Raw genomic sequence first — 15,069 nt, forward strand, 5'->3', positions numbered from 1 at the left:
TTTGGTGGCCCAGGCTTAGGGACCAAATATCCAGAAATAAAATAACAATGGTTCAGCATGGGCTGCCCTGAGTAGATGGAAGGGAGAGAGGGGAAGAAAAAAAGTTTACAGAACCACAAATGTTACACTTGGAAATGATCTTTGAGATCATCTTGTCCAATATCCTTTGAAAGATTGAAGGGCAGTGACTTGCCCAAGATCACCAGACTTGCATGCAAGAGCTCCAGGACTGGGAAGTGGATGTGGCTCGACTGATAGAGCATCCACCTACCACATGGGAAGTCCAGGGTTTAAACCCAGGGCCTCCTGGCCTGTGTGGTGAGCTGGCCCACGTGCAGAGCTGCTGCATGCAAGGAGTGCCGTGCCACACAGTGGTGTCCCCGCGTAGGTGAGCCCCAAGCATAAGGAATGCACCCTGCAAGGAGAGTCGCCTCACGTGAAAAGCACAGCCCGTCCAGGAGTGGCGCCGCATACATGGAGAGCTGATGCAGCAAGATGATGCAATAAAAAAGAGACACAGATTCCCAGTGCCGCCGAGAATGCAAGTGGACACAGAAGAACGCACAGCAAATGGACACAAGAGAGCAGACAACAGTGGGGGAAGAAATAAATAAAATAAATCTTAAAAAAAAGATCCAGGACTGAGTCCCCAGATCCCACACCTGGGCTCCCATTTTCCTTTCTCCACTTTTTCTTGGCCATACAGGGCTGTGGTGATAAGGGTGTGGTAGGGTGGTAAATTCTGGTTTCCCTGGGATGGGTTTGGATTTCATTGGATTAAATCCATCTTGAATCTTCCGGGGAGTGAGTCCTTATGGAATTCTTTGCCTAAAATAGTCTCTCACTGACCATCCCTGCATCTGTGTCCTCCCCAGGCCGCCTTTTGGATGCATCCAATGACTTAATCCATCAGTATTTAGAAAGTACTTCCTATGTGCCGGCACCTGTACTGGGGCCCTGGGGCTCCCTTGTTGGGCAAGATAGACATAAATCCTGTTCTTCGGAGACTCCCTGATTGCCCTGCTTGGAAGACACAGCGCTCATCTCTGAACTCCAGGCCTGTTGTCTTTACTCTGCACAGGACACCGTCCTTTTGTGTAACAGGTGGGGGATTTGTGACTCAGCTCTGGAATCTAAGCTCCTTCAGGTTGGGATTCGTGCTGACTTGTAGATGTCTCTTCTCAAGGACGTGGCCCCACACCTGACCAGCTGCTTTGGCTGCTTTGTGTGGTGGTGAGATCCCTGTTGTTGTCAGCCATTGCAGGAAGGAATGCGTGTGTGATGAGTTGTGGATGGGGGGACTAAGGCATCAGAGATTAGTCAGGGGACCTCATTCTTCCCAGGTGAGATTCTCAGTTCCTCTTGTGATAATACACTGACAGCTGTAGTTCACCGGGAGCTCACGATCCCCTGTGTGATTTCCTCTTCTTCCTCCTTCCCCTCCTCCTCCTCTTCTTCTTCCTCTTCTTCTTGCAAGGCAACAAAGGCATTTATTTGGAGTAAATACATGGATCACTTCATGAATTTGCATGTCATCTGTGCACAGGTGTCATGCTAATCTTTGTATTGTTTCAGTTTTAGTATATATGCCACTGAAGCGAGCACCATAATTCATTGTTATTTCTAATTAGAAAAGTTGTAGGTTTGCAGAAATCATGCATACAACACAGAGTTCCCATATACCACCTATTATTAACGCCTTGCATTAATGTGGTACATTTGTTAAAATTCATGAAAGAACATTTTTAATTGTACTAATAACTGTAGTCCATTGTCTATAATAGGGTTCACTATTTATGTTGTAGAGTCCTGTTTTTTAAAAAATTTTTATTCTAGTAATATATGGACAACCTACAATTTACCCTTTTAACCACATTCACATATATAATTCAGTGCTGTTAATTACATTCACAATGTTGTGCTGTCATCACCACCATTCGTTACCAAAACTTTATGGTCTACCCAAATAGAAATTCTGTACAATTTAAGCATTATACAGTTAATTCTTACATCTACCTTCACTGGCAGGTGGTATTAAAACCTCCAGGTACAGATGAGGAATCAGAGGCTGGGACATTAGGACTTTGCTCAGAGGCACTCAGCTTGGGAATAGCAGAAACAGGTTGACTACTAGGTCTATATTTTCAAACCCATTAGTGGGTTATGAATTCAATTTAGTGGGACATGACAAGCATGAAAACGAAATAAAGCAGAGCAAAAATTTTAAGCAACAGTGCATTGCTTATAGCAAGCCTGTTTTCTGAAAAGTCTGTTTTTTTCTATACACATAGACACACAATGCATGTTTGTGTAGTGTGTTCTGTGTCATGCTGTCAAATTTATTTATTTTTGGTCAAAAGGTTTAAAAGCCATTGCTCTAGTCTATACCACCCCAAACACACTGATAATAAATGACATTTTATTGAACACTATGTGCAGGAAAATACTCTTGAAACTTTGAATAGTTCCCTTTCCAGAGAGGAAGCAAAGTGACTTGGACAAACAGACAAGCCCCTGCCCTCCATGGTTGCCCTCCCCTCCCCATGTGCTGGCATCCCAGTATCCCTACCACTCTTGAGGCTTGTGGTTAGGGCGTGCCTTCTCGGTCTCCCAGTCAGGCTGCAGCAGAAACTCCTGGGCTGAGTGCAAAGAGCTCTCTCTCTCCAGAATGTGTCCTGTCTGGACAACCTTCTCTGAGTAGCATGGCAGGACGAGACCACCCAGGCTGCTTGAGGATCTGGGCTGTGTCCACACCCGCCCTGGCTGGAAAGCTGCTCAGTCTACCAGGCACCAAGACTCTCGTTATTTTAGGATGTGTCTATTTCCTTATTTCCATTCTTGGAGTACAGACACATTGACACACTTCCAAAACTGGATGAAGGACAAGTGGTTGCAGTAGGAGTTGCAAGAGGAGGAAAGAGAAAAGGAAGGATGAGGGGAGGGGAGGGGAGGAGAGGAGATGGGAGAGTTGAGAGGAGCATCTCTTCTGTAACTGCATTTTCAAGCTGTGGGTCTCAGAATATCAGAGCAGGCAGGGTCTCCTTACATATCACTGATCTAGACCCCTCTTTTTATAGATGGGGAAACTGAGGCCCAGAGAAGGGAAAGGCCTTTTGCAGAAAACCCCAACCTGGCTTAATAGCCTCCAAGTCCACCCTTCTCCTAACCACCTGCAGGCTCAGCACTGGCTGCCTACTAGGGCCCACCTGGACTTTGAAGCCTTCAGCTGCACCTTGGACTTGGCCCTGCCATACTTCTTAGATGGGTGCCTGGCCCTGGTGGGGTCCTCAGCCCTGATGCTCGGGACCCTGCTTTTACTGTGTTCCTCTGAACACCTAGGCCTTGCTTTGCTCTTTACCCCATCTGGAGCTAGAGTCCTATTCAGAAAGTAAACAACCTATTTGGCCCAGATAGTGACCAGTGCCAGGGTGGGCATCACCTTCGGAATGCGGGTGGTCTGGTGGTCCTGGGGCAGGGACCAGGGTGGCTGAGTGGCACCCTGGCAATTAACCAATTGGCATTAGAGTGTTTCGTCATTGCAATGCCAAGAAGTGCCTACTGGTTGAACATCAGCCGGAGTCCTATGCCTGAGTCCACATGGGCCACTGAAGTCTTGGCATTGCAGAAAACCTTCCTGATGCCCCCAGCCATTATAGATTTCTAATGTTTGTCCCCATCAGATTCTCTGCTGCCAGCTTTTCCCAGAAGAGGGATGGAAAAACGGGCACATATTTGTCTTATGACTTCTCAGTGGCAGGCTTTGGGATGGAGGTGGGAGCAGGGGAGACTTCTGACTTATATTACAAACTCTGGGTGTGAGAGATTTTTATTATTTCAGTCTGACGTCCTTGGAGGAAGGATCATAGCTTTGCAGGCCTGTGTTTTCCTCCTTTCTTTCTTCCTCTTGAGTCTCTGCTCTCCTTCTTTTAGCTCTGAGCAGAGATGGGGTGATCAGTGCTTTCGAGGTCTCACTTACCCCTTTCCTTAAATACAGGCATTGGAAGGTAACAGGGATTTTCAAGCCCTTTTCCTTCTCCCCTTCATCCCTTCCTCCCTTCCTTTTTTTTTTTATTAGAGAAGTTGTTGGTTTATAGAAAAATCATGCATAAAATACAGAGTTCCCATATACCAACTACCCTGTTACGAACATTTTGACTTTCTTTTTATTTTTTTGCAGAAAAAAACCCTATTATGTTAGGATGAATGTTTCCTGGAAACCAATGGGTTAAATGCACAAAGGCAGATCTTCCTTGGTTGAAACAGGATGGGAACCCCCTAAGGTGCCATGGAACACAGCTAAGGAACAACTGAGTAAGGTGCTCTTCAGGCTTCCTCTAGCTCAGTTTGTCTATGGGTAATTCTCACCCTGGGTTTGGCTCAAGCCCAGATTGATCTGGTCTTATTTCTTTGGGGGCCAATTCTGCCTGAGACTTACTCATAAGCTTGCCAACAACTGCCCAGGAAAAGGCTCCCTACTTCTCTCATCCCTGAAGTTCTGGCTCAAAATGGGCTGTTTGAGTGTGCCAGCCAGGGGTATTGCCAAAATGTTTCTAGTCAGAAAAAGAACTGTGGATCTTTTCCATGACTCTGTCCTTTGCTTTGGCTCTAGAAGCCTGACTTTCACTGGTTTGGAAAGTTCAGCATTTTTCCTTCTTCTTTGCAGCTGTGGTCTATGAATCCCAAACTGAAACTTCACTGTCTTGCCCAGAACTGCCTCCTCTGGAGGTGAGGCTGAGGGAGAAGACTCTGGCTTGGTCAGCCCTGCAGCTGTGTTTCTGTTTGTGGAACAGGCACCATTGCTTGATAACTCAACAGCCTTTCTGCCTTCTGCTTACCAACAGAGCCCAGCTGAAACAGAGTGGTTTGAGCCTATCGTGGTTTTCCTATTTTCCTTTTCTAGGTACTTGATTTCCCACCTTCCCTTGCACCTGGGGATGCCACTTCTGTGATTAGATTATAAATGACTCCGACTTTCATCTTGTTAACATTCGCCTTCTTGCTGGAACTCTCTTTTGCTCTTTCTCCCTCCTTCACTCTGATGAAGTCAGCTGCCATGTTGTGAGCTGCTTCATGGAGAGGCTCCCATGGCAAAGAACAGTCAGTGAGGAAAGCACTGATGCCCTCGGTCCAACAGTCCAGGAGGAAGATGACTGTGGCTCCAGCTGGCATCTTGATTGCAGCCTGTGAGAGACCCTGAGCCAGAGGGCCCAGTTCAGCCATATTGGATTCTTGACCTAGAGTCTGTGAGATTAAAAATATTTTTTAATCCACTAAATTTGGAGTAGTTTGTTAAGCAGCAACAGATAACTAATACAGAGGACGTTTGCTTTCCTGAAAAAGGGGATAGAGGAAGCTGGCACCTTAGCTTTCCTGCACACACAGTGGCCGTCTTGTGACCATGAGGTAAAAGGCATGATGAGGACTGTCCAGGTTAAATATGGCAGAGCAGAATAACCCAGGGTCCCCAACAGCACCTGTACAGCTGAACCAATGCCAGCCACCCCCTGCCTCTAGACTTCTTATATGAGGAAAGCATATTCTTAGATTCAGTTCCTTGCAGCCAAAAACCTTCCTAAAAGTTAAGTCACTTCCCCTCTCTTGCCCCAGATGCTTGGTCTGTCAAATGAGGAGGTTGGTCTAGATGATCACTAACAGTCCACTCTTTGGGTGGGGTGTCCCCATGGATCTCAGCCCACAGAGTGAGTGATTCTGAAAGAGAAAGGTAAATCTTCCCCTAAGATAGTGAAGGCTCTGTGTGCTGTCCAGAAACTCCGGCAGATGTGGATTTGTTTTTTCTGTTGCAATTGTCAAAAATCTTCCAGTGTGCTGGCATGGAAAAAAGTGGTAGCAAAAATAATTTTTTAGTGTTAATTAAGAGCCAGGCATTGTGGCAAGCAGTCCCATGCAGTTTCCCAAATAATCATCACAACTTTATGAACCATGCTTGGTCATTATTCTCATTTTACCAATGAAGAACCTGAGGCACAGTTAAATGACTTGCCCAGTAGTGAAGTCATGATTTGAACGTAGACTGCCTGACTTGAGATCTTGCATTCACGATTGCATTTTCTCATTCTGATAAATCACAACTGAGCCCCCAGAAGCTTTTCTCATAAAGAGTTAGGGGAGTCTCCTCTGCTCTGGACTTCAGGGTGCTCACTTTGGCCAAATTCACAGGTCATCTGAAGCTTTGAACTATTTATAAAAACACCTGAAAATAATGGAAGGGAAAGGGAATACTGTAGGGAAAAATCAATCTAACTTTGGACTTTCCACAAAGAAGACAACCACAGATTGACTGAATTTTCCACTTTTCAACTAACTTCCTTGGGGTGCCACAGAATGTAGTCTTGTCTTCCATTAGAAAAATAGTTGAACTGACTGAATTTTATGGTGCTTTTGCCTGACTTGACAGGTGAATTTCAGCATTTCAACTGCATGTGTGCATGCAAGTATATGTGTGAGGGGCCAGGGTACCCCTGCTAACTAGATCATGAGGTCCTCAGGGAGGGGCACCATGTCTTATGCATCTTGTTAGGATTTATTTATTGTTGAATGTCGGGGATGGACCAGTGAACAGTGAGTGGAGGTTGTCAATACCTAAGAAGAAAGAGTAGAACCACAGACTGTGGGCTGTAGATGCTACCATCAAGTTTCAGTACATTGAGCACAAGAAGATACAATGAATGTACAATGTAGATGTAGCTCCCAGATGTCGAATGTAAAGTAAAGGAGCCTAGAAGAACAATGAAAGAGGGCTGTCAATTCAGCTGTCAAAGGCTCTTAACACAACCAGTGTAAGACAGTGGTGGTAAAACTACTGCAGGTGTCAGTTGTAGGTAAAAGACATCTAAGCTGTAGCAAGGGTTGGAACCAAAGCTACTGGAAGAGGAAGGTTCCTCAACTCTAGGAAGAGAGAAGGCTGGTTGTGATTAGGTTGGGTGCAATAGAAGGAAACTGCCATGGACCAGACTGGCTGTTCCATGAGTGTTAGAACATAGGTGAGTTAGTCTGCTAGCTAAATCTGACCTGTAGTAGGGTGGACTTCTGCCATCAGCTGAGAGTGTGTGTGTGTCTATGTATGAGTGCAGGTGTTTGCAGGTGTGTGCAGCTGTGTGCATGTCTGTGCGTGTGTGTGTGTGTGTGTGTACACACATATGCTGGGAGTAATTTGGAATGTCAGAGGACAGATTTTCTGGTCAAACAAGATGGCAATGTAAATCACTTCAGGGGACCATTCCCCTCATAGAATCTTTGACAAGCTAGTAAATACTGGCAAGGTCATCTTTTTAAAAACTCTGGAAAACAATTAAAGGGTTGTAGTAACTAGATAAGGGCCAAATCAAGAAAATGCAGCTTTAAAAATGGTGGGAGGCACACAGGCTCATAAGCATAGTATCTTTAAAAAAAAAAGGCAATTAAAAAAAATGGTGGGAGGGAAGCAGATGTGGCTCAAATGATAGAGCTTTTGCCTATCATATGGGAGGACCTGGATTGATCCCTGGGGCCTCCTGGTGAAAAAGAAGAAGAGAAAGCATGCCCATGTGGCAAGCCAGTGCCCACACGAATGCCCGCGTGGCGAGCCAGTGCCCTGTGCAAGTGATTCATGCAGCAAGATGATGACGCATCAGAAGAGAGACAAGGGGAGAATTAAGGTGAAGCATAGCAGAAACCAGGAACTGAGTTGGCACAATTGACAACAAATCTCTCTCCCCATCAGAGTTCTCCAGGATTGAATCCCGGGGAATCCTAGAAGAGAGAAAATGAGAAGGGAAGACAACACAGACAGCAAAAACAGCAGGGTGGGAGTAGGGGAAGGGGGAAATAAATGAATAAATAAATCTTAAAAATAAATGGTGGGAGAAGCTTATGGTGTCATTGCTAAACCCTCTGAACACCTTCTCTGGAACAGTTATGGAGCTAGCCTGTCCCTTTATGGGCCTCTGGTCCAGTTCTGGAGGGAGCAGAGTAAGCCCTATGCATATACTGGGATGCCTGTACATAGGTGCCAATCTGTTGAGTGACAGCCTGAAATATTGAAACAGGAAACTCTTTCCAGGCTTACTCTCCCAGAACTTGTCCTGCAAGCAGAGACAATTTGTAGACAGCTAAAGGAGTATAAGAAACAATTAAGTCAAAGCGACTTGGGGGCAAAGGATTACCTGCCTTAAGTCACACAATAGAGCACTCTGAGGGAGAGAAATTCTATTTCAGGAAGAGTAGAGGGGGAATTTGAATTCTTGTAGACTTGGGAATTCCTAAGGTCATGAGCAAGCACAGACCCAGAATAAGACACAGGGAGAGGACCTTGCATTTTGCATTCTCATCAGGCTGAACTTCTTGTTAGGAGGGCTAAACACTGAAGGAGAGCACTAGTCAATGCAGGGCCAATCTACAATATCTGTGAAACGTGCTTTTTGTTTGCTTGGTTTGTTTTTGTTGGCTCCTAGCATGCAAAGAAATTTCCTGATATCACTAGCTGAATATAAACTTAAGAAACAGACAGCTCAGGGATTAAATCCCAGAGTTAACACATTAAAATATTAAAATGTACAGTGTGTGACAAAAGATTCCAAGACAAACAAAGAAACAGGAAATGATGGTACATCTAAAGGAACAAAATAAAAATCTAGAAATTACCAACAAAGACCAGACTTTGGACATACAGGACAAAGAATAATGCTCACAGAGACAAAAGAAAACACAGAGAAAGAGTTGAAGGATATCAGGAAAATAATAAATGAACAATATGAATATCTCAATAAAGAGATGCATTTTAAAAAGAAACCAAACAGAAATACTGGAGTTGATGATCACAATAACTGACATGAAAAAAAAAAAAGTCCCTAGAGGGTTTCAACAGCAATTGGAGCTGGCAGAAGAAAGAATCAGTAACTTGAAGACAAAGCAATTGAAATGATTCAGGCTGAGCAGCAGAAAGAAAAATGAATAAAAAAGCAAACAGCGTAAGAGGCCTGCGACCATCACTGGAGTGTACCAATATATGCATTATGGGAATCCCAGAAGGAGAAGAAAGAAAAAAGATACAGGAGGAATATTAGAAGAAATAATGGCAGAAAATGTCCCAAATTTAATGAAAAACATGAATATGCACACTCAAGAAGCCCAGCACACCCAAATAGGATACACTTGAAGAGAACCACGCCAAGACACATAGTAGTCAAGCTGTTGAATGCCAAGGACAAGAAAAGAAGACTGAAAGTGGTAAGAGAAAAGCAAAATGTTATGTATAAGGGATTCTGATAAAAGATGAAATGCTAATTTCTAATCAGAAACTATGGAGGCAAGAAGGCAGTGGGATGAAATACTTAAAGGGTTGAAAGAAATCAATTGTCAACCAAGAATTTTATATCCAGTGAGACCGTTATTCAGAAAAGAGGGGGAGATTAAGACATTCCCAGTTAAATGAAAACTGAGGAAAATTGTCACCACGAGACCCACCCTATAAGCAATGCTAAAAGGAGTTTTTCAGACTGAAAGGAAAGAACACTAGACAGTGAACTGAAGTGGCATAAAGAAATAAAGATTTCTGGTAAAGTTATCCATATGGGTGATTATAAATTCCAGTGCTATTGTATTGTATGCTTTGGTATATAACTCCACTTTTCACTTCTTACAAATTCTAAAATGCAAATGTATAAAAAATAATGACCAATCTATGTTTTTGGATATACATAGTATAAAGATATAATTTATAACAAGCACAACAAAAAGGTAATGGGAAACATTATGGGGATTCTTTCCACTATCAAGTATTTCTATTCCAGGTCTATTCTCAGTGACTGATGAATGACCACTGGGTGAGTTGGTGTACAGATGTACATCTGTACATCTACTCTGAGTTGGACCTAAGCTTGGACTTCATTTATTCCCTGGCCCTTTACATTCTCATTTCAACAGGGGTCAAGATAATGCTTTGATTTTCTGTGTATCAACTCAGACCCTGTGTCCAGCAGTCTTCAAAATGTTGGGATTGTTTGATTTTCCCAGTTTAATTACCTGCGTAAAAGGCTGTCGGTCACTTTGACATGGTGATTCCGGGTCTTTCTTCCTGGGAGTGGGGTGTTGGATTTTGATTTAGTCAGTGGGTTCCATATTTGACAATGGACACAGATTTAGAAACTTGGCAAGAGATCCTGTTTCTTGATTTTTTTTTTTTTTGTTGTGGCAAGCTAAATTTTATTTTATTTTTGTCTTTATTTTTTTAATGTTACATTAAAAAAAATGAGGTCCCCATATACCCCCCACCCCCCTCACCCCACTCCTCCCCCCATAACAACAACCTCCTCCATCATCATGAGACATTCATTGCATTTGGGGAATACATCTCTGAGCACCGCTGCACCTCATGGTCAATGGTCCACATCATAGCCCACACTCTCCCACAGTCCACCCAGTGGGCCACGGGAGGACATACAGTGTCTGGTAACTGTCCCTGCAGCACCACCCAGGACAACTCCAAGTCCCGAAAATGCCCCCACATCACATCTCTTCCTCCCACTCCCTACCCCCAGCAGGCACCATGGCCACTTTCTCCACACCGATGCCACATTTTCCTCGATTACTAATCACAATAGTTCATGAATAGAGTATCAGTAAGTCCACTCTAATCCATACTCTATTTCTTCATCCTGTGGACCTTGGAATGATTGTGTCCACTCCATCCTTGATTTATTTTGATTGCATAGATTGAGCAATTCCCTTGGCTGTACATCTCATTTGCCCTCAGAAATGTCATGTTCTATTGACCACCTCTGTGGCTGTGTGGGTCAGCTTCCCAGCTGCCTCTGAGACTTTGCTGCTTATTACAATATTTGCACGCATCTTGTTTCTGATGGTTAAGTGCCTCCTGGCATCTCTCCTTTCAGGATCTTATCATCCCCATTGTTATCAGGGAAACCTAGCAGATCCAGCATTTTTCAGCTGAGTAATGTTATAACTTGGCCCTAGTTATGCATCTGGCAGTCAGGAGGGGAAGTGAGCATCTAAACTGAGGGCAGTCATGTGTTTTCTTGCAACATAGAGACCTCAGCATCATCTTTAAGCCAGGGGAGAGTGATAGCATTTACTAGGACTCATGGGCCATTTCTGCAGACTCAAAGAATTCTGGAGTGTCTGGAGGCTCAAGTTTGTTTTTTCTTTAAATATTTCTTTCTTTCTTTATTTTCCTCCTTCCCCCTCCTCTCACCCTGTTGTTTTTGCTGTCTGTGTTGTCTTCCCTTCTCATTTTCTCTCCTTTAGGATTTCCCAGGAGTCAATCTTGGAGACCTCTGATGGGGCGAGAGGTTCCCTGTCAATTGTGCCACCTCCGTTCCTGGTTTTTGCTGCAGTTCCGTTTGATTCTCCCCTTGTCTCTGGAGGCTCAAGGTTTTTGAGTGCATCCACACTAAGGTCGCTACCCCACATCTCAGTGTTAAACTCCTTTCTTATCAAAGCCCTGGTCTTGGCATAACAGAATTGCTGGGTTTGAGGATCCTCAGGTGTTCTCTTATCCTTACAGTTAAGACCTGAGCCTGATTCTCAGCCTTTTCTGTCCTCTGACTGTCACCTGGAGGAGATGAGAGCTCTTTATATATTGCTAAAGAGGGCTCTGACTTTCACGCTTTGCCTTAAATTGGTGATTTTCATTGTCTTTCCAGTACATTGACAGCACCCAGTAAGAGCTATCCGACTCTATTTTCACTTGAATTACTACTTTATCTAATCCTCTTAAAAGCCTGAGATGTCTCACCCATCACTGTACTTCCTTCCACAGGGCCCCCACTCCAGTTCTCCAGGAGTGAACTGTTTGACCTTTACACCACTGTGCGACGCCAGGAGCGATGCCTACTCCATCAGTACTCATGAAGGCCAGCCAGCCAGTGGGGGCGTGAACCGGGCCAAGCGCCATTGGAGTCTGCTTCCTCAGCCCACCCCATTTCTAGTATCAACTCTCTTAAGTCAGATACCCTGGGAAACAGACTCTGAGACAGAAATTTGAATTCAGGGTGTTTATTGGGGGGTGTGACCTTGGCTGCAGTTGCGACAGAGGCTTAGCCAATCCCATGGGGAGCCCTGGAACTGAGATGATCCCACAGAGGGTTCACTCTCTGACCCTTTGAATGGACTGGGGGTGTGCTCCCAGGGAGGGCGAATAACTTTGGGTGAAGCAGTGCCCTTCTGTTAAGAGCAATTCCCGGGAAGCCCTTGCCTCTGAGCGGTCAGCAGCCAACACTGGAGAACGAGTGGCCCCAAGCTAGCAGCATCAGCAAACTTGTTAGAAATGTGAAGTCTCAGGTCCCACCCCAGACCTACTGAATCAGAAACTGTGGGTCTGAGAGCCAGTCACCTGTATTTTAACAAACCCTCCTCATTATTTTGCTGCAGCAGAAGTGTGATATCCCCAGGAGTACAGGGAGCCAGATCTAGCGGAAAATTTGCAAAGAAAATATGCTTCTGCTCACGGTGACTTTCAACATTTATTCACATTTGATCAAGGGACGTGTAGGTAGAGTGAAATCCACTTACAAAGTATTTCCTTGATCTATTTTTTAAAATGTGCTCATTTGTTTCTCAAAGGGCTGATGCCTGAGGGCATCGGGCTCATTTGCTTCACATATTTGGGCCCTGAGGTGTTTCCAGATGTGTGAGCAATTTCCAGGAAGTGACTGGGTCTCTAGGATTATCTAGATAAATCCAGAAGATCCCAGTGGAAAGGGCTTGAGTGTGGCTGTGGAACGTGGAGAATTACTTTCCTTCTGTGAACCTCTGTTTCTCATCTTTAAATAAATGGGGTTGAGGTGAAGAGTCAAAGGAAATCACACGTAGTAACGGCGGCACACTCTGGGCTCTACGTTCCCGTCCACTGTCCTGGGTTCTAATTCGTGCCCTGCCACAGACACACGGTGAGGTCCTGGGCACATCTCTGCCCATCTCTGGGCTGTTGCCACTTCTACCAGGTGGAAGGGCCTTGGACTTGACGATTCGTTCCCTCCATGCCACCCTCTGAGGGCCTGTGAGTGGGAGTCATGTTGCTCACACTTGTCCCCCAGGACCCTCATTTGACATTTGGGACTCGAGACCTCAGGAAGGGACGAGTCCTCCTGAGTGTTCAAACTGATCCCTGGGCTTCCGGTCTCCCATCGAATGTTGTCCAACCATGGCCTCTGAGGCCTGTGTGACCTGGTGCCTGGAGACGTCTCAGACCTCAGCCTGCTCCTCAGCCTCTGTACTCTGGTGCTCTCCTAGACTTTGAGCAGAACAGCCTCTTTCCCCACCTCGAGTCCTTTGTGTTTGCCATCCCCTTTCCTGGAACATTCCATCCATCTCTTTGTGGGCCTGGCTCCATCTCATCTTCTAGGTCTTGGCTCAATGCCACCCACTCAGGGAGGCCTTCCTAAGCCCCCGACTAAATCAGCGCCCACTCCTCTGCCTCAGTCACTAACCCAGCTGCCCGTGTGTTTCCTTCCAAGCACTCCTCACCATCGGAAGAGCTCTTGCTTCTTTGGTCACTCTCTGTGCTGTCCACTGGAACAGGCAGCTCTATGAGCCTGGAACCTCTGATCTGGCCTTCATCAAGACAGTGTTGGGGAAACATAATTAAAATGAAATCTCCTCCCAGCCCAGAACAGAAAAGAAAGAAAAATGATTTTATTATTGAATAAGCATTAAACCAGCTTTTTACGAGCTAAGTGGATATAACCCATTACGTGTGTATTCTCAAGACATTTCTCATATTTGTAGGCTCGTAGGTAGATTTACAATTCGGAGGCAAGGAGCGCTTCCTGAAGTTATGCTCATCTCTTCCTGGGAAAGTGGGAGGCAGGGGCAATATCTTCCTAGTTTACATTTCAAAGAAACGGCTTCCTTCCTTGAGGAAATTCTTGAGTGATGAAATTTGCCAGGGGCTTATTTCACCCTTTAAGAAAATATTTTTATACCTGTCAAAGGGGACAGAGAAAGAACTTGCAATTAATTACACATTTCTAAAGGAAATGCGGAAAGGAAAAGGAGGAGAGAAGACGTCTCTTTCCCATTTTGTACCAGGAATAATTAATAATAATATTATTTTTGATTTGCATTTATGTTTGCCCAGTGTCCCCAGCCAGGGACCTTAGCATGAAGCTGGTGCTCACAAAAGATGTCTGAATGGGTGAGTGAGTAGAGCCAGCTCCGGGTAACTGAAGCCGGCTCTGCCTCTCTGGTCATCCAGGCCCCTTTGGCGCTCATCGCTGGCAAGTGGGTTTCAACAGGCAGGCCCATTGCCCTCAGTGGCGCCTCAGTGGCTCACGCCTTCCGGCCTCGGGAACCCGTGGGGCTTGCCGGGGGCGCTGGGCCTGGCTCTGCTTCTCTGGGTGCACACGCCCAGCTCCCTTGGCAGGCCAGCAGAGAGAGAGCAGAGAGAAGAGGGGGCTGGACTTGACTTTGCCCTCCTACCCACCAGCAAACAGACAAACACAGGGCATCTGGTTTTGAATTTCAGCCAAGATGGGACGGTGGAACCTGGGGTACCTCAGGCACCCTGGGGTGGGGGCTATGACAGGGTGAGGTGTGGTGACGTAATGTAGGCCCCGAAGTGCGTCAGCGAACACCTCCCCAGCCAGACCCAGGCTCTCTGGGCAGCAGCCTGAGGACACGGGGTTTGGGGTGACCCCTCAGGGAAGGGAAGAGAAACGTACTTCTCTAGCAGCGTGTCTGTCAGGTGCCTTCCCACGAGGATTCCATGAGGAATTCTCCTACTGGGTTCATTTTATTGATTCCCTTTTATACATGAGGAAATTGGGCCTAAGTAACTTGCCCAAGATTGCGTGATCCAGATATAGAGGGGGATTCAGATGGCGTTTCCTCAGAACCATGAACCCGGTTTTGTTCCCTTCTTAGAGGCTCTGGATTTGTGTTGTGGGTCAACTGCCTCCTTGCTTTGTGGATGGGTCAAGTTTCTCAACCTCTCTCAATCTCAGTTTCCTCAGCTACAAAATGGGGGTTTAGAGATACTTCCCCTCATCTGGTTGAGGGGAAGATTGCATGCTTGGGAAGCATTTAGCCCAGGGCCTGGCACTCTGTGCTCAG

General features: G+C 45.5%; 1 non-coding gene across 1 annotated transcript; it reads right to left on the bottom strand.

Moving 5' to 3' along the window:
• Positions 1-1,501: 1,501 nt before the first annotated feature.
• LOC111762857 (U6 spliceosomal RNA) lies at positions 1,502-1,605 on the bottom strand. Its single transcript, XR_002795866.1, has one exon. It is a non-coding gene; the product is annotated as a U6 spliceosomal RNA (small nuclear RNA).
• Positions 1,606-15,069: the final 13,464 nt, after the last annotated feature.

Source organism: Dasypus novemcinctus, chromosome 14, assembly GCF_030445035.2.
Source record: "Dasypus novemcinctus isolate mDasNov1 chromosome 14, mDasNov1.1.hap2, whole genome shotgun sequence".
Classification (NCBI taxonomy): Eukaryota; Metazoa; Chordata; class Mammalia; order Cingulata; family Dasypodidae; genus Dasypus; species Dasypus novemcinctus.